Genomic DNA, 23,419 nt, shown 5'->3' with positions numbered 1-23,419 from the left:
CTTCCTCAGAGTACACAAGCCCCACAACCACGTCAAGGTAGTACCTCACTGGGGGATGATGATGATTACTATTATTATTGCATGAGAGCATTCCATTCTTCATGGGAACTTCACATTTCATTTAGAGAAATGACTATCTATTGAATCAAAAGAGATGACTTCATTGAGCTATCTGTCCACAATGACATCAAAATCAGGGAAGTTTACAACTAATTCTCATTTCATCAGTATGCAAGAGCAATTTAATATGCACACTTCAAACTGAATTGCTTTACAGGAAACAGAACTCACATGATTAGTATACTATCTATTCTAATTTTGCAATATATATTGGGTAAGACTATTTTAATTAAGTCTTAGGTAAAAATAGTTTAGTTTTTCCTCACAATCCATATCTCAGTTTTGTTTTGTTTTGTTTTTTTAAAATACCTCATGAAAGGAAAAGATTTTGAGATCTTGAGCAATTATTCTAACCCAGGATTCTTACTTTTTGTTCTTATCACTGATTTGAAATCTTACTTGACTATTTATCTTGCTGTAGCCATGAAACAAATATTAAATACTGTTTATTATTAACCCTGGAACTTACTAGAGGGTAAGGATTTTTGGATTTTTGTCTCTCTGTTCTACAAAAACAATCTCACCTTTGCTGGCATCTAAGCTGGCCTTAAATCAAAGCAGCCCCCCTTTTTATATTCTCTTTGCTCCCTGCTGCTCTAACAGGATGCCAGTAGCCTTTTTCACTGCTACTGATCACTGCCTGATATTATTCTGGCCCTATTGTCCACATCACTGGTCCACTGAAAGTGCTTGGCACTCCCAACAGCCCACCTCTATCTGAAAGGAGCACATTGCTTTTCTTTGTTATGGCAGTTCCTCCTGCAGAAATGATACTTATCCCGCTCAGGCACATTGGCCACTTTAAATCTCTTTTCCTAAGGGACATTGGCTTTACAGTTACACACAACCTGTTTAGGTAGAATGGCTGTCAGCATATTTCTGAGGTACCTTTTAATTTGTCTGGTTGCTTGAAAATGATCTGCACAAGAGCTTTGGAAAATGACTCCTCACTAAGGCTGCATTGAATGGAAAACGAAATGTAGGATAGTGGCAGAATGTGTGCTTTCCAGGCAAACGAGACTGGTTTCCCCCACCATAATTTCTGTAGTAGGAGTGGGAAGATTCTTGATATCCTGGAGAAACAGCTATTAATTAGTGCAAATCACAATAGACAGCCTGGTGCTTCCCTGGGTTATAAACCACAACACCCACAGCTCCTTGCTAGGAAAATGGGAAAAAGAAGAGGGAAGGTGTGGTTCAAGGCATTTTGGGGGAAGGGGATCAGATTTTCTACCCCTAGTATAATTAGAATGGAAGTAGAGGAGCTAATGGTCTGACCTGGCATGGTCAGGGTTATGTTAATTGAAAATTTGTTTTAAAAGGGCTATATTCAATCCAGGCAGATGATTAAAAGAACACTATTCATAGTATATGAGCTGAGAAGTGGCCCCGTGCATAAGCTAGATCTGTCTCCAGTCATAGATACATGTAGTGGCCGTGCTGCACATGTTCTATGCAGGAAAATGAGATTTATTCTGCATGCAAAAATGAGATTTATTCTGCATGGAGTAACTCAAGAGGCCTATATAGCAAAGGGGGATCTGCAAGGGTTGCATGCAATGGTGCCATAGGACATGGGGAACCTGTATTTCTGTGGCTTTCTCCATGCTCTCTGAATGCAAAAGAGAGATGTGACTGATGCCCCCTTTTATTTCAATACATTGAAATATGCCAGTATTATTTTCCTCCTTTTCCAATACTTCCTTTGTGCTCATGTGTGCCTTGGCAATCCTAAACTGTGTCACAATGTCTGTGGAAAAAAACAGAGGCATTCCATAAACACTGGATCCAAGAACAACGAGGGCAAATTGGACAGATGGCATTGAAAAGGGAGGAAAAGCAGGACTGTAGCCTACAAAAGAACAGCTGAGAAAAGAAAACAACAAAAACAGGGAGATGAATGTTGATATGACAACATATTAAAAAAAAAGAGCAATTAGCCATGGCTCAGATTTAGATTTTAATCAGCTCTACTTCCAGGTTTTAATTCCCCAACTCCAACACTCATTCTTTGTATGCTTGAATTATATTTAGAAAGCTTTTCACATTCTGCAACATCTTTCAACTACTTTTCAACCTCTGCTGTAAGTTGAATGAGAATTGGAACAAGTGCTGGCTATCATCTGCACAGCCAACCTTTGCTGACATAGCCAAGGAGCCTGGGTTTAACTAAAATCTGCTTAAGTAGAGTTTTTAAGATAGATTGATTGATTTAGTAACATTTCAGTACTTACACTCCAGGAATGATATCCTGGTATAACCCAGCTAAGGACTGTTGGTTTTTAAGGAGACTAGAGTATGGATTTGAACTCATGTCCATATTAAGCATAAATGTCATTTTTCCATTTGTATGTTTGACCTATGCAAATAATTTGTTCTTTCTTCTATGAATGATATACTCTCACTCACTTTGCATAATTAATCCACCCACGGAGCTCTTGGCCCCCTTCAAATCTCCGTCCCAGATCCTTAATTTGAATGGTGAGGGACTGAATGCTTTGATTTGGAAGTTAAATTGCATTTCATCAGTGATAATTTCTTGGTCATGAATTAAGCAGTCCCAGAGCTAGTGTCAGGAAAGGTATGCACATTCAGGCATCTAGTTAGTGTATCATTTAAGAAGCACTTTCATGCATGTGCAAATTCAGATGTAATATTTGGATCAGTTTGCATGAATCTATTGCTCAATATAGTAACAGATAATGGAAACTGTATTTTGTCTGTAAAGTTGTAGACATAATTGATTTTTTTTTCTTGGGCTTATCTGTATATGAAAGGTTCAACATTTTTTTTTGTCTTTGTCCTCTTCTAATACTTGTTCACATATGCACAACACTGCTGTGTCTCTTACTTTTAACAGGAAACTGACAAGACTTTCCTATCCATGGCTTGTCTATAAATCTTTGAACTGTAATTTCACTGTCAGTGTCAAAGTGGATTATCAATAATGGTCAAGCAGAATTTGGAAAGGTCTAAACCAGTTTCATTCCAATTTAATTTCCCCTAACCTTCTCATTCTACCAGAAAAATTGAATATTTATGCAATTCTTTAAAAACTAAGATCTTTTAGACTGATATGGCAATAGAAAAGTGGGCTGCAAATGTCAGTCTGTGTCTTTTATATTACCTTTTAAGAAGTTCATCTGGGATCATTTAACTCGAAACTCTTTCTTGCTCAGTATTTTCTGTTTGTTTGCCAAAGGTAAGTACAATGAAATGGATACCACACAAACGACAAAGTCTTTTTCCTTTTGCCAATTTTTTTTCATGTTCATGGAATCCTGCTCTGTCTTCTCCTACCCTCTCTCCATCCTTTCGAAGTGAGTTACTTTTAAAAAATGAAACTTTGGGCAAATCTGAGCTCGGTTATTCTCCATCTGCTTTGAACTGCTCCTGTTCCTTTCCCTCAAAATCTCTCTCTGCTTTTCTTGGCTGTGAGACATTCCTTGTCCTGCCAGGTGACAAGAGCCAAATGTTTGTAACTGACAAATTAAAACAGTGAATAAATTTGGAAAACAATATTCTAAGGCAGTGGTTCTCAATCTGTGGGTCGGGACCCCATTTGGGGTCGAACGACCATTTCACGGGGGTCGCCAAACAACACAGTCCACCATTTCCCCCCCCTTTTCCTTAGCTGTGCTACTCCCTTTTATTCTATTGGCTTTTGAAAGCCAATAGAATAGACTCTCTTGAATAGAGTCTAATTCTATTGGCTTTCAAAAGCCAATAGGAATTGTCCAGGCTGTCTCTGCCCTGCTGAGCCCGCCAAAAGTCCCATTCTGCAAACGGTGCTGCACCAGTTGAGTAGTCCTCGACTTACGACCGGTTGAGTAGTCCTCGACTTACGACCGGTTGGGGGGGTCGCGGCATTAAAAAGGTTGAGAACCACTGTTCTAAGGTAACAAAGGTAATAAAAGATTGGAAAAATAGAGCAAAAGTCTTAGGGCTACTGAGAAGAAGAGAGTTTAATCATCTTGATTTTTAAAACTGTATATTTTTGCTACTGTTACAGATGTCAGAAAATGTATTTATTGATAATGGAAAAGCAAAGCATTCTTAATACATTATATGTATTTATTGACTCAGTATTGTAATAAAGTCTATATCATTTCAAATATCTATATAAATGAACTTTACCAATAGGTATACATAATGGATTGTATTTTCTGCGCCTCTTAAGCTCATTATTTAACAAATACATTTTCTCATTTTCATTTCTCTTCCTGTATTTTTTAAAAATTCATTCTACCCCATTTCTCTTTTCCTCCAAAAAAGACTGGTTTAAAACTTAAATATAATTATATGTTCCTGTGCATATGCCTCTTAATATATGTATTTTTGCACATATTCTTTTTAAAGCATTTTTCACAAATTTACCTTATAAAATATAATTAATTAATATGAATTTTTGTCTGAAGAATTCCATTTTAAAAAAGCCTGCAAATATTGATATGCACTGTAATTACATTTTCTGTTAAGCAGAAATGTATTGTAGATTCATGATAAAATGGAAAAATGAATTTTTAGCCTTCCTTCCTTCCTTCCTTCCTTCCTTCCTTCCTTCCTTCCTTCCTTCCTTCCTTCCTTCCTTCCTTCCTTCCTTCCTTCCTTCCTTCCTTCCTTCCTTCCTTGCATATCAGGATGTTCCAATTGAATACCTTACAAATCAGCACTGATAGTTCCACTGGAAATAATGGGAATTGCAATCCAACATCTTGAAAATTGCAAAATGAAATCCATTTCTCTGTACTCTGCCAAGTGAGGACTTTAGAAAGAGCCCCAATATGTAATTGGGCACTCACTATGGGAAATACAAATTGTATGCACTTATTATAATGAATGGGCTAATTGGGTAAAGAACTCTAAAGGCCCAGCTCAAGACAACTTTGAGAGTAGGGGTTGCATGCAAGCTTATGTTCCTTCCCTGTTTTCATTCTTCACATGTGCAGTTTCTCCTGCTACCATGCTGCCACAAGTGTTCATCAGACAACATTTCTACCATCCATGGCTAACCCCAAAATTAAAGCATGAAGGAAATGCCTCTCAGAGTAAATTCCGGCTGGAGTCAATGGCTTTTGCAGTTTGATTAATCTAGCAATTTGGCAGCTGCACAGTTAATACATCACAATAACAGTTCTTAAACAATGTGAGAAGGTGAGAAACAGATTACGGACAAGTGCCATTATCAGTGCAGATGAGTGAAACAAATGCAAACCCCAAAACAGGACCTGCTCCATGATCTCCTGTTCCTCACTTTCTTTTTTTTCCTTTTTTTAAATAAATATTTTTATTGAGTTTTATAAAGGTAATCAAGGGATAGGGTCAAAAAGGGTAAAACAACGGGAAACATACAAAAAGGTTAGACTAGGGAAAAGGGATAACACAAAAGTGGGATTAATCCCACAAAATAACATCGCTTCAGCAAGTCTACCAGTCCGGGTTTACATATTAAACCTTAATAATTACTCTATTATTAAACAACTTTCCATATAATCACGTAAATAACAAATTAGTCAATAAATTTCATTCATTTCACTACTTAATAATGCTTAATATTAATTAATTATAATCACTTTAAAATAATAATATACTACATATTAATTATAGTTTACCATATTATTTAAGATCACGAATATACAAAGAGGAAGAAGAAGAAATAAGAACAAGTTCATACAAATAATCATGGAATATAAATACAAATTATCAATTATCTCTTTAAATTTCATAACCTTTTCTCACTCTAGCGTGTTTCTAACCAATAATAAAATTTTCCCCATGTTTTAAAGTAAATTGTATCTTTTTTCTCTTTCATTTCTAAAGTCAGTCTATCCATTTCTGCACATTTGAGTATTTTTGTTATTATAGCCTGGTCAGATGGTAAATTTTCATTTCTCCAAAATTGGACAAATATTATTCTTGCGACTGTCAGCACATGCAATATTAAATACTCATTCTCTTTTCCATAATTCAAACCTAATATTCCTAACAAACAGAGTTTTGGTTTAAATTCTATCTGTATTTTAATCATCTCTTCTAGCCACATATGGATCTTAAACCAAAATTTTTTAACATTAGGACATATCCACCAGAGATGGTAATAAGTGCCTGGTTGTTGTTTACATTTCCAACACATATTTGTATATCACTTTCTTAGTTCTTTTCAAGGACAGATTAAAAATACAGAATTCTTCTTTGCACCAGGACAGGAGATCTGCCTAGAAATGTAATGGATCCCTCTTATTTTAGAGGTCAAAATTCCAAACATGCTGTTGTTGTTCCTAACCAGAATTCTGTTTCTGTCTGCTTAATCCTGCCAGATCCCTCCAAAACTCTGAGCAACATCATCTTCTTTTGAGATGACAATATCCAACTTTTCAACTTTCAGTTTTATTTTAACCGTGGCTTTTCATTTGAGGTTACCAAGCAGAAACTTTTCTTGGAAACATGGTGTCACTCAGAACTTTTGTCTGCTTGTACCACTTTCATTCTTTTTTCCTCCCCTGACTTAGAACCAGCAAAAGGCCATCTTAGTTACCTCCCTACAGTCCAGAAATATGCACATTAGCAGACATTGACCAAAAAACCTAATGTGGTGGACACTGTAGTATACACAGGAACTTGATCCTTGTTGATTAATTCCTGAATGACATTTCTAGCCAGTTCCTGCCACTGTGTATCCCAATCCCACCATTGTGACATAACACTATCAGCATGAAAATCTTTTATAAAGAGAACAAGTATATCCATATGCATGGAAACTTTTTTTTTTACTTAATATTATCAGTGAACTGGGAAAAATTAAGGTAACTCACATTAAGTAGAAGGGGCCACAATTCACAGTCAGGTCAGCTTGATCTGTTAGCTAAGAGAGAAATATTGGCTGTGGTGTTATACACTGATATCAAAAGAAAGAATGTAGATTTCTCAGTACTACTATTCCTCTTCACAGAATGTCACTGGATGCTATCAGCAATGTCAAATGTCTATTTTTATTTATGATATTTATATCCTAATTCTTTGTCACTTTAAATGACGCACAACACATAAACCATGGGTGTGTAGCTATGAGCCCAGGGCCACAAATTACCTCTCTTGTGTTCAATTTCCTACATTTTATTTTTGGTAATTAACTTCCAGTTAGTAGTCTTACTAAATAAGGCAGAAGAATTTGGGTGGTAGGGGAAATCAGTCTAGAAATAAAAGTAAGTAGGATTTAAGAAACACATAATTTCTATCCATTTTCTCATATGACCACAGGGCCATTCCACAAATTCTCTCTGTAGCCTTTAACTCTAAGAGTTGTCTTCCATCTCCTTTGGTAAAATATAAAGCTTTATGGTCAATATGCTTTATCTATGACATTTATTTCTCTTCCAATAGAATCTGCTCAGCTCAGAAAGCCAGCAGAGAATATTTGTTAATGTCTCCACCACGCAATGAGACAGAACTAGGATACAAGCCTATGAAAGTAGGTCTCCCTGGAAATAAAATCTACATTCTCATTATTAACATTTAGGAAACAGTTAAAATCTGGTTATTTAAGCAGGCGTTTGGGAATTAGAGATATGTGAATTAAATACCTGGAAGGTATATGATGCTATTAGTTATTATGCGTTTATGAATAATTGAAATGAATATTTTAGACAGATTGCATTGTATTATTATTTTTTTGTTATCTTTTATATGTTTTATTACACTTGTGAGCCTTTTAGATACCCTAACAAAATGAATATACCTTGCAACTTTCCCAGATGGCTTTTTTAAAAAAATGCTTAAAACCAAGTTCTTGCATTGAACCAGTGGTCTGAAAGGATCTCTCAGGCCACATTTATGTGTGCATATAGGTCAGAAAGGAAGAAGTCTGAAAGCCATTTGATGCACACAGTGTCACTTCTCTATTGATAGCTAAAACTATTTTGTATCTGCTGAGTCAGATCAGACTTCTGTTTCAACACTGATCTTTCTTCCATCTGGTGTTTAGATTCTACTTAAGTGTGCCCATGCATCATAGCATGGCTATTTGTTACAACTGAGTGTGAGATAGAGATTCTGTAGATAGTTTCTACCTTAACAGGTGGATATACTTGAAACACTGAGCTGCAGTTAGACTTCACTTCTGGGACTTATTCAAAGTGACATTGACTGGTCATGGAAAGCCGTAAATCACGATATGGGATCCCATGGTATTTTTGTAAATGATACCAGAGATTGATGTTTTGTTTTGGAACATGTCATTTTTATTCATGTTAACCACACTGATAGATAGGCAAAGGAGTGTGGTAGCATCTCTAGACACCATGTTGCTTATTCCTTAACTTGGTGACTCTTTGATCTGATTCATAAAGAATTTCCTTAAGTTGTTGATGCTTAATGGGAATAGAACAAAGGCTGAGGCAGCCAGAGATTATACGAAAATACATTTTAAATGCAACAGATTTCTTGACTCAAGCAACAACAAAAAAATGAGGTTGGTAATTCTTCCTAAATGGTGATGCCTAACAATACAAAGTAGGATGATACCTAATGTAGTGTAAGAAAATGGACAGCTTAGTATGCATTATAAAAGAGGAGTTTTCAATGATGATGATGGAGTCATATATTAGCATCAGACTGAGCAGCCTTTAAAAAGCCATTCTGTCTCCCTTTGTTTTCTTAATATTGCAGAGGGCTATTAAGCATATATTGAACAGAACTAGAAGTGGACCCAATAGCAACGTATAATAAGCTAATCAAATGCCAATAAAGAACACAGAGCAAAGACATTAATAAAGTAGTTAATAAAGCTTCAAACACAACAATGTGCCATTGTATAAGGCAATTGCCCAGCTTTTAACCCTATTGCAGTGATGATTCCCAGCAGGTTGCTGTTCTCTGCGGGTGTTCTCTGCAAATCATCTGGACAGCAAAGACCATGAAATTAATCCAGAGCCCCCAAAAAGGATGAATCTACTTGGTGCCCTTCACAGCCATATGTGCCGGCTACATCAAACCTTGTGTTTGTTTTGCTACTATGGAATGACAAAAATGCCCTTGTCAGATGGGTGGACATGAGGTGTTCAGGTGCATACATAAAAGCAAAGCAAGTTGGTTGTACTTTTAACCAGCTGGGAAGGGATTTTGGGCTTTTGATTGCCTCAAATGCTCCTTAGCATATATTGCCAGATTGAAAACAAAAACAAATGGAACATTCTGTAAGCATTGTGCAAAATCTATCCTTGATCCATTGTTTTCTTTCCCTTCTTTGGATGCTCACATTGTTTTTCTAATACCATACAGGAGTCCTCAGATGCTAACATTAGGTTTTGCAGGGGAAAAGTGGGTGCAAAGTTAAAACACATGTACTGCTTAAAAATAAGTGAGGTGTGATTTGGCAAGCTTTTTACATTTCTGCAATGATTTGAAGGGAAAATCTACTGGGTAGAACTATCCTGTGTGTCTGTGTGATCTGCATTTAACCCTCAGCCAGTTAGATCTCTTTGTTGAAATCTAATGGGGCAAAAGGTTATGTAGAGCTCATTACTGCAGACAGCTTTTAAATCAAAGTGGTAATGTGCCTACTCCATGCAGCTGCTTGTTCTAAGGCCTTTCAGCTGGCAAGATGTGATAGCAAACTTAGGGAAGACAAATCACTTTCTGTGTTAGAAAAATGCAGAGTCCACAGTCAATTAAAGAAGGCTTCATAAACCTAGCTAAGTAGAAGAATTCTTTATCGGGAAGATAAGTTGATGGGAATGTATGTATTTAAATTTATCTCAACAGTCTCTTTATGCAAGTCTGGTGTTTAGGATAATGATATAATGATAATGATAAAGAATGCAAGGGAAATATAAACTATCCAGGATTTATGCATAAGCTCACAATTAGTTATTGATACAGGATACGATTCATTGATTTTTGGGGGACTTTTTTGACATGAAGTTGACTGATGACACAAAATCCTAAATTGCCTGGGGCCAATGGTTCTTCCTAACCACCTTATATACAATTCTTTGATTTCTCAAGTTATTTGGCAAGTCTTTATTACAGCCTTCCATAGTGTGCTGTTCTCCAGATGTGTGGGGACTGGAAAATCCTACCAAGCATAGCCAGATGTCAACCATGCTGTCTGAAGAATTGGGGGAGACGTTATCTCAATACATCTAAAGAGCACCAGACTGGAAAGACTGTTTTATACAACAGACTTTTCCTAGATATTAGTTAATGCTTGAGGACTAAGCCTCAGATTGTCCTCATTGCCCTCATAGACCTCCCTCCCTGGAAAGACTCTATTCTCTACACCAAGGATAGGCAACCTTGGCTCTTTTATGACTCGTGGACTCCAACTCCCAGAATTCCTGAGCCAGCTGGAATTCTGGGAGTTGAAGTCCACGAATCATAAAAGAGCCAAGGTTGCCTACCCCTGCTCTACACCATCAGTTTAATAACCACTGCCATGTTCTGTCTGCTTGAATGGCAAAAGCCATTGAAACATAAAGTGGGATTTTTCAATACCCATGCTCATAGTTGGCCAAAACTCTCCACTTTGAGCAATTAAGCAACTTTTTTTTTAATTAAGTGCTTTTCAATTGACACTGCTATTTTTATTGAATATATACGGCTCACTGATTTTCTTTCCCTATAGTATTTTGTATTTTTGTGCAAACACATGCATAAAAATAATGCTCACAAATGTATTAATTATGCATACACATGCAGGATAAAACATGGTGCCAGTTCAGATAAATAAAGCAAAGCAAAGCATCCCCACCCTTGATTACTTTCCCAGGGACTTGAGGAACAATAACTGTCAGGTCAGCCAGAAAACATTTAGAGAATCAACAAATGGAACAACCTGCCTCCAGAAGTTGTGAATGCTCCAACACTGGAAGTTTTTAAGAAGAGATTGGACAACCATTTGTCTGAAATGGTATAGGGTTTCCTGCCTAAGCAAGGGGTTGGACTAGAACACCTCCAAGGTTAATTCTAATTCTAATTCTAAGGCAGGGTGTGAAACTGCTGGCCCGCGGGCTGGATGCATCATCCAGAAGCTGCACCCACCCCATTGCCAGCAATGGCAAAACTGTGCCGATATATTGCGCGACACCACGTGATGTCGCGAGTTTGACATGTCTGTTCTAAGGGATAGGGAATTTTCTTCTACTATTAATCTAACCATTCCATTTTATTATTGTATGAGTAAGAAATAAGTGCCAAGCTAGATACAGCTTATCACAGTTAGAATGGTTAAAGCCTAGAACCTGGGAGATTGTGAGTTCTAGTCCCACCTTAGGTATAAAACCATCTGAGTGACTTTGGGCTAAACACTGTGTCTCAGCCTTAGGAGGAAGACAAACCATTTCTGAAAATCTGGTCAAGAAAACTGCAAGCATTGGAATTGCCAGAAGTCAAGATTGACTTGAAGGCACTAAACAAATCATAGATACAACTGTAAAAAATGTATTGTCTGGAGAAATGTGGATAAAATCCGAAGATACTAGGAGATGACCACAGATTCTGGGATCCATCACTAATTTAAGATAACCCCCTTGCAAAATAATTACACTATCTGGAAAGCAGTTATTGTAAGGTCATAATATGCCCTCAGTGCATCATTGTTTTTGTGGTTCTATCCATTTCCACATAGAATCCAGTTCAAATCCAGATATAGCACACATAAGAGGCTGCTATATCTGATCCAACCATACTCAATTATTTTTCTGTATCCAATCAAATGTGTATTCTAATCTGCATAACTGTATATTTATCAATTTTATATAGCGGGATTGCATCCCTGTCCCCTTTTCAGGTTTACCCACAGGATAAAATATTTACCTTTGCTGCGTCTGGTACTGTAATAAACAATATATATTTCAAAAGAATATGAGCTGGAATTTAAGAATTTAAACTGGTCTGTGGTTTAAACAAATTCCTGGGGAAATGTGTGAGAGAAATTTCTTCAACATGTGTGCATGTAAAAAATATACAACATAGTTTAAACATAAAAATAAATTATTTTGTATAATTTCTATGGGATCTCAGTGGTTATTTTTCCTTAAAGTTGTGGAACAATAAGAGCTTCATCTTCACAAATAAAGGATCACTTTTGTTTCTTCTAATTCTCTGAAAAACAGATAGTTATCAGGGCATGAGTGGAATAGAAGTCCAAACACTGAACATCTCTCAAGATTAAAATAATGTTGAAATAATTATTACCTATTAATGCACTGTGTCCATTATACCCACAGGATAAAATATTTTATGAAATTGTCATTTTGACTGGGTCTACAGAACTAAAGGCACCTAAACTCAGCACTGTTTATCTTCTGAACAGACGTGATAGGCAAACCATTTCTGAAAATCCTTGCCAAGGAAACTGCAATTATCAGGAGTCAATGCTGGCTTGAAGGGACACACACACACACACACACACAAACACACACACACAGGCTAATAATAGATCTAGGAGAATCAACAGCACTGGTTCACCTGTCCCTCTCTTGATAAAAATGACCAGTCAATGAAATCATAGTTCAAACACCTGACCCAGTAATTGTAGCACTATATAAAGGCCTTAAATTAGATTGCAATGGTCACTTGACATCTGCTACCCCAAACATATCTTCAGTTGGATGGCTGCTCTTTGTCTGACCTGGAAACAATATTTGTCACTGGGTAGTCATTCCCCAAAACTGTAATGTTCAAGAACAGTCTCTCCAGGAGATGTCACCTTAGTTTTCTTTCATGCCTAGACAGGTAAAGGTCCCAATGCCTCGTGCAGTTCCTCAAAACTTTCCTCGCAGCCTCCTTGAAAGTAAATACAAAAATTATAATATTTAATATGACAAAAATGGGTAGCTTTTTAAATTGGACAACGTTCAGTTTAAGTCTCTCGTTCATGTAGTACAATGTTAATTCTGTGAGGATTTAAGTTCAGTTTAATTGCATTTAATTTTTGTCCTGTTTTTTTTTTCTCCTGGCTTCCTTTCACATTTTTGAGTGGGCCTACTCAGCATGCTATCCAAAACCCAAGTTATTATAAAATAAAACTAGGTAAAATAAAATAAAGTTGTGCACATTTGCCCTAGACTTACTCTCTCTTTCTTATTAGGCATGACCATTATGTATCAAGAGAACAAATGGCCAACTTTATCTTCTAGTTTTTCAATCTGCAATAACTGAAATGAATATTCAGATCAGTGATTACCCCCATAATATGTATTGGTCTTGCAGTAATTGTGACAAATGAGCATCTAGATGGGTTGAGGTGTCAAAGTCAATGTGGTGAGTACAACCATATGAGCAAAGATCCATTGTTTAGCACACATAAAATGAATGTTCATAAGGGATGGGCCTTTGGTCAAGTGGTTCAATCCGCCTTCTTGACTTCCCATGGATGCCACCTTATGTCAGTTGCCACCTTATGCTCGCTAATGCCTTGCTATTATGAGGTAACAGTCTGCCATGAACTGTGGGGAGGGAGAATGAAGGTAGGTGGAGGCTTGGGGGGCGAATGAAAGTAGAAGCCACCTTGAGACACTGTTCCAAGGTCATCCAGCTGGAGGAAGGAGGGATCTGAATACCAACCTGGGCTCAGACTGACCATTATGGAAACATCTTGCAGGAACTTGATTGGTGGGGAGCGAGAGGCAGACACAGGGAAAAGTAGAACTTAGTGATTTTGGCACACAAATCTCAGTTCTGGCTTTGCATTACTGTAATTCACTTGACCTCTGTTGAACTATACCTTTCTCAACAAATAGAGTTAAGGATCATTCTTACTTAGAGGTTCAAGTTGAGGCAGGTCTGACGGCTCCTATTGTGACCACAGGTTTAGTGAAATGCATGAAGGCTTTCATAAAATATGAGTGTAGGTATGCCTGCATAATGGCAAGTGTTGTCTTCATACTTTTAAGAAGGAACAAAAGGAGGTAAATATATGATGGTAGTGTCAGCTGGCCATTATGACTTTTATACTAAAGACACCTTAAAAGCTAAGTTGAAGTAAGGCTCAAAAAGTTTAGTTGTAATGTACAGAACTAGGAAATCAGCCTTTTAATGTTGCTCTTGCCTAAGATCACATTACTTTATCTCTCTCTCTCTCTCTTTTTCTCTTTCCCCCAAATGCCATTGATTGTGAAAGAAAGTTCCCTGAGGTTCTGTAATAATTTAAACCATAAATTTGTTTGTCATAAACTTATGTAGTACAAGGTTTCTTAGGAATAATATTAAATTATGATTCATTGTTTTGAAACACAAGCAAATGTATGTATAACTAGATGAAATGAAGCAGTTATGGCAAATTAGGGACAAATGTTACATAGCTTACAGTGGTTAAATAATCAATCTTAGTGGAGTTTACCACTATGTGAAAACTGAAATGCCATAAGCCAGATTTCCCTCTGCCCCCACCTTGCGTTTTAGTCTTTTCAGTTCTTGCAAACCACAAGTTCATGGCTGAAACAGATAGGATAGACATGATGTAATTTGGGAAATAGGAATTGAATGAAGATTGCTTGCTTCTTCGGATGTGTCTTTGCAGGTGCTTCCTTTATTAAAGATCAAGGCAAAACATAATCCCTGTTAGGGCAAAGAGCTCCTTAGAAGCCAGCAAGTGAAGCCATGGGATATCTAGAGGAAAGGTAGGGGCTTTGGAGTCTGGATATACTTGTACCATTTGGATTTAAGGCAGAGGAACAACCTCAAGGATGAAGTAAAATCTCTAAGCAAAGCTGTCATGGTTCCAACAGATGAAACTCTTCAAAAGAACTTCGAGGCATTGTTTACCTTAAAGAATCTTTTATTCAAGTAGCATAATCGGCACTGCATAATCGAAGCCAAAAACTGATTTCCCCTCCCCTGGGCACATAGTATCAAAGCACAATTCCTTCCTCCAATTAATAGTCATAAATCACATTCCCCAATTAGCTTGAAGCCCGGGCTTCCTCTCCAGTTCTCCAGCCCGCCAATTCTTTATCAGCTCTGGGCTCAATAACCTTGATTCTCACGCTATGTTTAGTGTTGTTATGTCTAGCTAGACTCTCATTCACATCCCCCCTCCTCCCAGCATCATCTAACTCTAAAAGTGAAAGGGAAAAAGATGGCTACATTTCCATCTATTGTCAATGCAAAACATCTGATGTTAGCAAAAAATCCGATGTATAGGATTTGGGTTGTGACTAATTTCAATCCCAGGAGTACTTCCACAGGAGTTGTTTCCACCACTGGGACAGATCCTGCCTGTGATCCCATTTGGTTATTCCTGTGCAGCAGAAGTTCTTCCAACTCAACTGTAAGACAAGAAGAACAGCATAACACTGGAGCTCTCTGGAGCCTGGGGACAGGCCATTTCTCCATCCTTAGGACTGGCCTGATTGTGACACATGTTTGCTGATGTCACTGCTACTTATAACAGCAGCATAATCTATCTGTTGCTATTGATTACTTTTCAGTGTGGCCTTTAGGAAATTAATATATTACCTGCCTGGATCTTAAGACTTTCAATGCAATCATATCATTCCATTGATTGATTATGTGCCATCATATTGTTTTCAACTCCTAGCAACCACATAGATTTTTTTTCTCTGACGATCTACAGTATCCCTAACCTGTTCTTTCAGGTCTCCCAATGGTAAACTCATTGTCACTGTAATTGAGTCCATCTACCTTGCTGCTAATTGTTCTCTTCTCCTTTCTTCCACTTTTCCCATCATTCGCCATATTGTACAAGAGATTAATTTCTAAATATTAAGTATGATTGCACAAAACATTAGCACCAATAGTCCCTGTTTTCTTTTAGTCCCATTCTTATCCTTTAGACCCCTTTTCACCAGTCTTATTCATTTTATTTATTTCAAATGATATAGCAACTCTGATGGATAACAAAAAAAGGCCCACTCTAGGGCAATAATGATCATTAATAATGATCTTGACAATACAGTACTAATGTCCAAACAGTGGCAGATGAGGAGAACAGCAGTTGCTATAATGACGTCCACTGCACAGGTTCTATTGGCTGGACAACCCCCTTGCCTGGGAAAATAGCCATGTTTTTTTAAGGCTTTCCAAAATGCCAACAGAGCCAGCCAGTTTTCAAGGAACATAGCATATGTTCTGCGCTTCCTATCTGTTTATGTGCCAACATAACATTCTGGTCCGTTTATAAGAGTGGGACAACAGTCTGATTTCCAAAGCTGGGCTGGCAAAGTGATGTTTGAAGCACCTAGAAAAACTCCCACTGTGGAATGATGGGCAAGTTTATGACAATTGTCTTCCTTCAGGCAAAATCTTAGCATGTTGATTCTGTAGTCTATCACACAATCTTTACAACATGCTGCCCGTCTCTTGCAAGCACAGCTTCCTCGATTTTTCATCTATCATGGGTCTGGGTGGTGTAATTAGCAGTCTCCACTCTGTATAAGCCAAATGTCAAAGTCACATATTTACGCAGATGTTGTTGCTTATGTATTGCTTGTGTGAATCTTAATGACACATATAAAACAAACTCTATAGGTCTCATTAAAAATGAAATGATAATGCAAAGTTTCACTCTATGTGCTATAACAAGGTGATAATGCCAATGATGGGATTTAACCTGATATCAGATTCATCCTTTAAATACTTAACACCTGATGAAACTTCTCTGGATCTCCACTGAAAAATGCCATGCATTGCCATAGGATATGCATTGTTGAGCAAGGTAATTAACTGGCAATGGATTAGTTATACATAGAACTGATTGCTTGATAGTATAGACCAGGGGTAGGCAACCTTGGCTCTTTTATGACTTGTGGACTTCAACTCCCAGCTTTGCTGGCTGAGGAATTCTGGGAGTTGAAGTCCACAAGTCATAAAAGAGCCAAGGTTGCCTACCCATAGTATAGACAGTAAATGATGATCATTCATATATTAACCAGGCATGCAAATAGTTGACCCTGAGATAATTTTACCATCTTCTTAGCATTACCTTGACATTGACAAAGTGATATAACACCTGCCCCTTTTCCTGTTTTTGGCACAGTGACTCTAGAAAATGCTGGAAGTCACTAGAGATTTATCTGGTGCTGTCTCTCTTAAGGTTCAACTGGGTTTTAAAGATTTTTTTTTAGTTTGTTTGATTTTCTTACTCTTAAAAGGCTCCTGAGATTTAGTAGGTAGATTAGTAGATTTCTCTAAATAGGAAATGAGTTTAACTGCTCTCACTTTTAACGTATGATTTTAGTTAATTGATCTCTTTTTATTGCAATCTGAATGGGCAACATCGGGTCAGATTTTTTTAGAGGGATGTAAACTGTTTCAAAAGTGCAGAGAACAGAACAAAGATGATTTGGGGTCTGGAGACTAAATCATATGATGAATGGCTAAAGGAAGTAGGTATGTTTAGCTTAACAAAGAAAGTTTAGGGGAGACCTGATAGCTGTCTTCCAATACCTGAAGGGCTGTCACAGGGAAGAGGGTTCAATTCATCCCCCATAGCATTTAAGCGCAGTGTTTCTCAACCTTGACAATTTTAAGGCATGTGGACTTCAACTCCCAGAATTCCACAGCCAGCAATGCTGGCTGTGGAATTCTGGGAATTGAAGTCCACATGCCTTAAAATTGTCAAGGTTGAGAAACACTGAAAGGGCAGGACAAGAAGCAATGGGTGAAAGCTCATCAAGGGGGGATCCAGCCTGGACATAAGGAGGAATTTCCTGACAGTAAGAATGAGCAATGAATTGAACAGCCTGCCTGAAGTTGTAAGTGCTCCATCTCTAGAGGTGTTTTTTTTTTTTTTTTTAAAAAAGATTGGACAACTATTTATCTGGGGTGGTATTATATAAGGAGTCCTTGCCTTGGGAGGGGGTTGGACTAGAAGACCTCCAAGGCCCCACCCAGCCCTATGATTCTATGATTCTATGATTCTATTGCATTAAGTTCTGTTTCCCTAAAAGTCTATTCTGGATGTTCTTTCAGAAGCTTTCCCCTGTAGAAGACGAATCTGTGGAGCAGAAAAGTACAGACCATGCTGGAGCCAAGGGTCAAACAGCTGTGCCAGCTGTTTTAGCATATTCCGAAATGTATTCATCTGGTTGCAGTACAGGGAATTCATTGTCTTTTAACAATTGAAATCATTTTCAACGCAATTCTGCATTCTTTTTCCTGGGTCATTGGGATACAGCTAATCAAGGGTTCAGTGTAGAAAAAAAAAATTGTTGCTAGCAGCCTGATCTGCAAAGTCCTTTTCTAGTGAATGAACCCCCTTTTTTTTTTTTGACAGCAGAATGGAGCCTTCAATTTGACAACCATTAGATGGGAAAAAAGATTTTCTGGTTGGGTCAGACCTTTCGGTTTGACAACTATCTCATCATACCCTAGCAAAAATAAGCCTAGAACCAGACCACACTTCTCTTTGTCATGGATTGCAAGCTAACAATTCTCTTTTTAAGGAAGAAAATTACAGAGTAGATTTGCAGAGCCGTTGAGGCTGCTACTACTTTACTTCTGCTTGCAAGACCAGAAGTTGTTCAGTGGCTAATAAATTACTTTTGAAAAAATCCTATTGCCCAGTTTCAGTTTTTGCATCTGCCTTCCTTATGTCTCTGTTAAAAGTGGATGGCAGATGAGCATGAAAGGAAATAATTATCAGCTATCTGCATAAAATCTGCAACAAATTACCTGTAAAATTTTGAGTATCCAAACAGGATGACACTTGCTTTTATAAGTTCATGGTTTTCATTCTTTAAAGTTTTCTAAGAAAAGAGCAAAGTAATTACAGCTCAGTTTTGACTTATTAAACATGACATATATGCTAATGTGAAACCAACTTCTGTCCTTTGTTATCCAAGCTTTTGACTTAAAGCAATTTTAAAGATAACAGATGACAATTTACCAACTCCACTATTCTTAACTTAAGACGGTAATTTTGTATCCTCCAGCAAAGAAGGTATATTCTATTCTCTGCATTTAAGTCTTGGGCACAGAAGTCAGATGATATTACAACCACAAAATCCATTTTTCCTTCATACCATTATGTATCCAAAAACACATGTAGTATGATGGAAGGAGCATTTCTCTCATATATTCCTGAAACTTAGTTCATGGGGCAAGTGGAATATGTAAAGCTAAATAGAATTTTGAATCAAGGGGTGGGAAGGGAACACCACTTCTAAGCTTAGTAAGAAAGTGCCTAGCTATAGCTTTGGGATTCTTTGTTTGCTCTTGACTACAGCAGGAATGGATTAAGATCCCTCTCAAGCAGGGATGCAAAAAAGGATTCTGCATTAAGCCTATTGGTGACTGCTGTGCTGAGGTTGGAAAGCAATCTAGATAGTTATAATTTGAGGATTTATTATTATCGACACCACATTTTTATTGGCATTTCCATCAAAAATTTTGGAAATAGCCAGTTTACACAATCAGCTTTTTTGTGGGGGGAAGAGGAGCCATCACAGCAGCAAGACAGCTTACCTGCTTCCTGAAGTACGGTAGTTTTATGCAGACTTCTGTCATCTCATTCTAACTCTTCATTCTGTACAATAGCCCTGGGTCATCTAGCAGTGGCCTAGCGGTGACACTGAGGAGAATGTGTGCTGATGCTAGAGCTCACACATGTGGCCACAAAGCAGTGTCTACTTTTGTAAACAATGGTGAAAAACTCAGTCTCCTCCTGCACGATACAGGGCTCACCTAAAACACTTTGCAAGGGGAGAGCAAGATAGCACCACTTCATGTACAGAGATTAGTTCCATTTTGGAATACAGATTCTAGAGAGGTCGCTTTGTGAGTCTTGGCTTGCAGGCAGATTTTCAGAGCTTTAAGACTTCCAGGGTTGTTGCCCATTTCCTTCCTTCCTTCCTTCCTTCCTTCCTTCCTTCCTTCCTTCCTTCCTTCCTTCCTTCCTTCCTTCCTTCCTTCCTTCTTTCTTTCTTTCTTTCTTTCTTTCTTTCTTTCTTTCTTTCTTTCTCTGCCTTTATTATTTTTATAAATAACTCAAGGTAATGAACGCACACAATACCCCTTCCTCCTCCCATTTTCCCCATAACAACAATCCCGTGAGGTGAATTGTGCTGAAAAAGAGTGATTGTCCCAATGTTACCCAGCCAGATTTCATGCCTAAGGCAGGACTAGAACTCACAGCCTTCTAGCCTGGTGCCTTAGCCACTAGACCGTTGGGACTCCCAAACTGCTCTCATCCTCTCCTGAATGGCTTGCTTGTAACTGTCCTCTTGAAAGCCACTTTCCTTGCTGGCCCCAATGCTGACAGCCTTTGCTCAGTACAGAAATCAGACTTTTGCACGCTTTGAGAGAACAGTGTAATCATTAGACCTTGCTGATTTTTTTTGCAAGGCTCAGAAACCATAAAACAGGTCTTGTTGGTATCTTTTTGGGAAAAAAAATAACAGACAAACCTGAAAAAAGGGAGGCAAATCTGAAAGAGGTTCAAGAGGATAAAAAAAAAAATGGTTTGTTTATAACTTTGCTTTACCCAAAGAAATTCAAGAGTAAAACCAAGAATGTAAACAATTAAATTAATTTAAAGGGCAACTTTATGAAACATAGGACTGGCCTTTATAATAAAGGATATATTGGTCACCATCTGTAGCCATAGCTCATATACAGCTCCCAGCACTTTTTAAGATCTCAGAATTTCCTTGAGTGAATAGGACTGAGAACTGTGGATTTTTTTTTCCCATTGGGGGATGGAGGGGGTATTAAAGGCAGAAATAATTGCTTTGAGCTTATAGGGGATTGAGATATTCAGTACCTTTCAAAAAGCCTACACTTATTTTAGATCTCTTGGGTCAGATCTTGAGTTTGACTTTTTTTCCCATGGGACTCTGGTTCCAGAAAATTCAGCCATGAATACACCATTGGTAAGTAAGGAGGCCCTGGGCAAAGAAGTAGAGAACAGAAATATTATGTGCACTCATAAGGGGCCACATCCAAACCTGAGGAATGTATATGGATGTTTAGATATTTGGGTACCTCCATTTATCAGAGAGGGCTGAGAAGGTGGTCTATACCTACTGTATCACCCCTGAGAGCAGCAGGATAGCTTAGAAGATTCAATATAGAACAGAAGATTGCAGACTGGATTATTATATGATCAATTCCTTGTACTATATTTTGTTTTGTCATTGTCCAAAATATAATGGCTCAAAATGTCCATGGAGATGGCAGTCGGCTTGCAAAATATATGGAATGTCAGGTGCCGGGAAAAACAAGAGATTCAGGAAGTTCAAATGAGTATAAAGATTTTCTGCAAGCTGAAGCTCTCTACAAGAACCTGGCCAATTGACCATTAAGGGAAAGGTGGGAAAGATAAGAGAGGCTTTCAAAGTGAGCTGGACTTAGATCTCTTGACTTATTATGATGTGTTTGACCCCTCCCTTGAGCTCAGCCTGTTCATCTCCTACATGGAACTGTTTAGAAGAAAAATGGTTTTATTCCTCAGATACCAACCTCCCATGCATGTCTTTTTCTGCTAACTCACAGGGCTCTACAAAATAATGTGCTTTCCTTGAAGCATCACCTCCATCTAGATTGACCCAAGGATCTGGCTTGAGGCAGACTTGAGGCACCAAAGTACTTGTTGGTGTCTAAATTAGCTGACTTGGCTGACCAGCTGGTTTTCACCATCCAGAAAATGCTTTTGTGCATACTTATCCAAAAGCCACTTTTAGAATCTGGATTAAAGATGACACGCTTGTTCCAATTGGCCAATTGGCTAAACCCCTACAGTTTCAGGAGTCACTTTTAAAAAATGCTTCATTAAACCTTTGTCTAACTGAAATTTCTCTTTGGAATTCTGTATAGTCATACTAATAAAGTTGAAGGGAATTTCCCCAAGATATTAATACTAAGACAGATTCCTGTTTGGTCAAGGACATTATTCTGCCAGTAAACCACAAGAACATCTGAATTAACCAGTCCTTAATTCTGATAAGGAAAATGGTCTACTCTTCTTATAGGTGTCAGGAGAGAATTCCACAAAGACACCTAAATCAGCTTTCAATAAAATAATCAGACAAATCCAATCCTTTAATTTATTTTTTTCTGAGAGTTTTCATGTTGCATTTTTTTTTTAGCATAGTTTCTCTGTACCAGTCAGTCCCTGGTTTAATCCATATGACACAAAACATAAGCCTTATATCATCATTATCAGTCTGTAATGAACAAGCAACTTCTACTCCTTTGTCAATTGCTACTCAGCATTTAAGAGCCCCCCCCCATGCTCTCCATAAAAACTAAATATTAAATGATTCCTGTAAGAGCAAAATTGGGCCAGCCTTACGTGCATTGTTTCAGAAAAGATTTCTACTATTGCAGAGATCCCCAACCTTTTGGGCACCAGAGATGGGTTCCGTGGAGAGAGGTTTTTCTGTGGACCGTGCTGCCTGCATCCTGCGGATGGAGCTTTGCTCGTGTATGTGAACCAGCTGCTGGCATGCCACGGACCGGGGGTTGGGGATTTCTATACTATTGCTTCAGCATCTGCAACCAACTTTGCTACTGGTTCTCACTGCGCAGGCAAGGTATTTTGCAGATTCCCAGGTCTTGAGCCATATAAGGAGTTAAAGGTAACAACTGAACTGCATTCAGAAGTCATTTGGGAAACAGAGCAGCTCCTGAAGTAGTCGTGTATCATGGGCCAACTATAACTTGCCCATTACTGCATGGATTGTGGCCCTGAAGGGCAGTCCCATGTTGCAATAGTCCAACTATGAGCTGACCAAGACAGGAGTACCGTATATGCTGGCGTATAAGGCGACTTCCGCAAGCGCTAAAATTGGCGCTATACGCCGGGTCGCCTTGTACACCGGCATATATGGTAACTGTGAACGAAGCCTATTCTGGGAACAATCAGAGCTGCCACAGTAGTTGAAGCTGTGCAAAGGTCAACCTGGCTGTGGCTTCCATTTTTTCCTCCAGCAGGAACTATGAGGGAATCTGTTGTGTGTGAGGACACAACAGTATCCAAAATCAAATATGAACCTATTGGAATCTATAGGATTCTAAATGCAGAGTCATTTTATCTTGCTAGGATTAAGTCTAAGCCTGTTTCTCCCCAGCCAGACCAGTTGGATGCAGGCATTCATAATGGAATTTGTGACAGAATTAGTTAAGAAACATGTTTTATGCTTCCTTTTTTAGTGGAGCACAATAATCATAATTATTTATGCTTTATTCCCTCCATTTCTAAATCAATTATTTCCTTCCCTACACCTCATTTTCACCATGAGTTGAACTTTTAACCTTAGTGTTTCCTTCCGCAACTTATCTGGCAAACTAAATTTCTCCATACTTATCTTTTTTTATGTAGTGCCATTACAAATAATGA

General features: G+C 38.0%; 1 long non-coding RNA gene across 1 annotated transcript in view; it reads right to left on the bottom strand.

The window, feature by feature from the left end:
- Positions 1-7,005, bottom strand: part of LOC120313626 — a 41,040-nt gene extending 34,035 nt beyond the window's left edge. The window contains exon 1 of the long non-coding RNA XR_005558200.1: positions 6,933-7,005. This is a non-coding gene — a long non-coding RNA (uncharacterized LOC120313626). The remainder of the gene's footprint in view (positions 1-6,932) is intronic.
- Positions 7,006-23,419: the final 16,414 nt, after the last annotated feature.

The sequence above is a fragment of the Crotalus tigris genome, unplaced genomic scaffold (genome assembly GCF_016545835.1).
Source record: "Crotalus tigris isolate CLP2741 ecotype Arizona unplaced genomic scaffold, ASM1654583v1 scf7180000018737.1251358, whole genome shotgun sequence".
In the NCBI taxonomy this organism is placed as follows: domain Eukaryota; kingdom Metazoa; phylum Chordata; class Lepidosauria; order Squamata; family Viperidae; genus Crotalus; species Crotalus tigris.
Note: the sequence above shows the minus strand (reverse complement) of the source record. Positions and strands in the feature narration are given on the sequence as shown.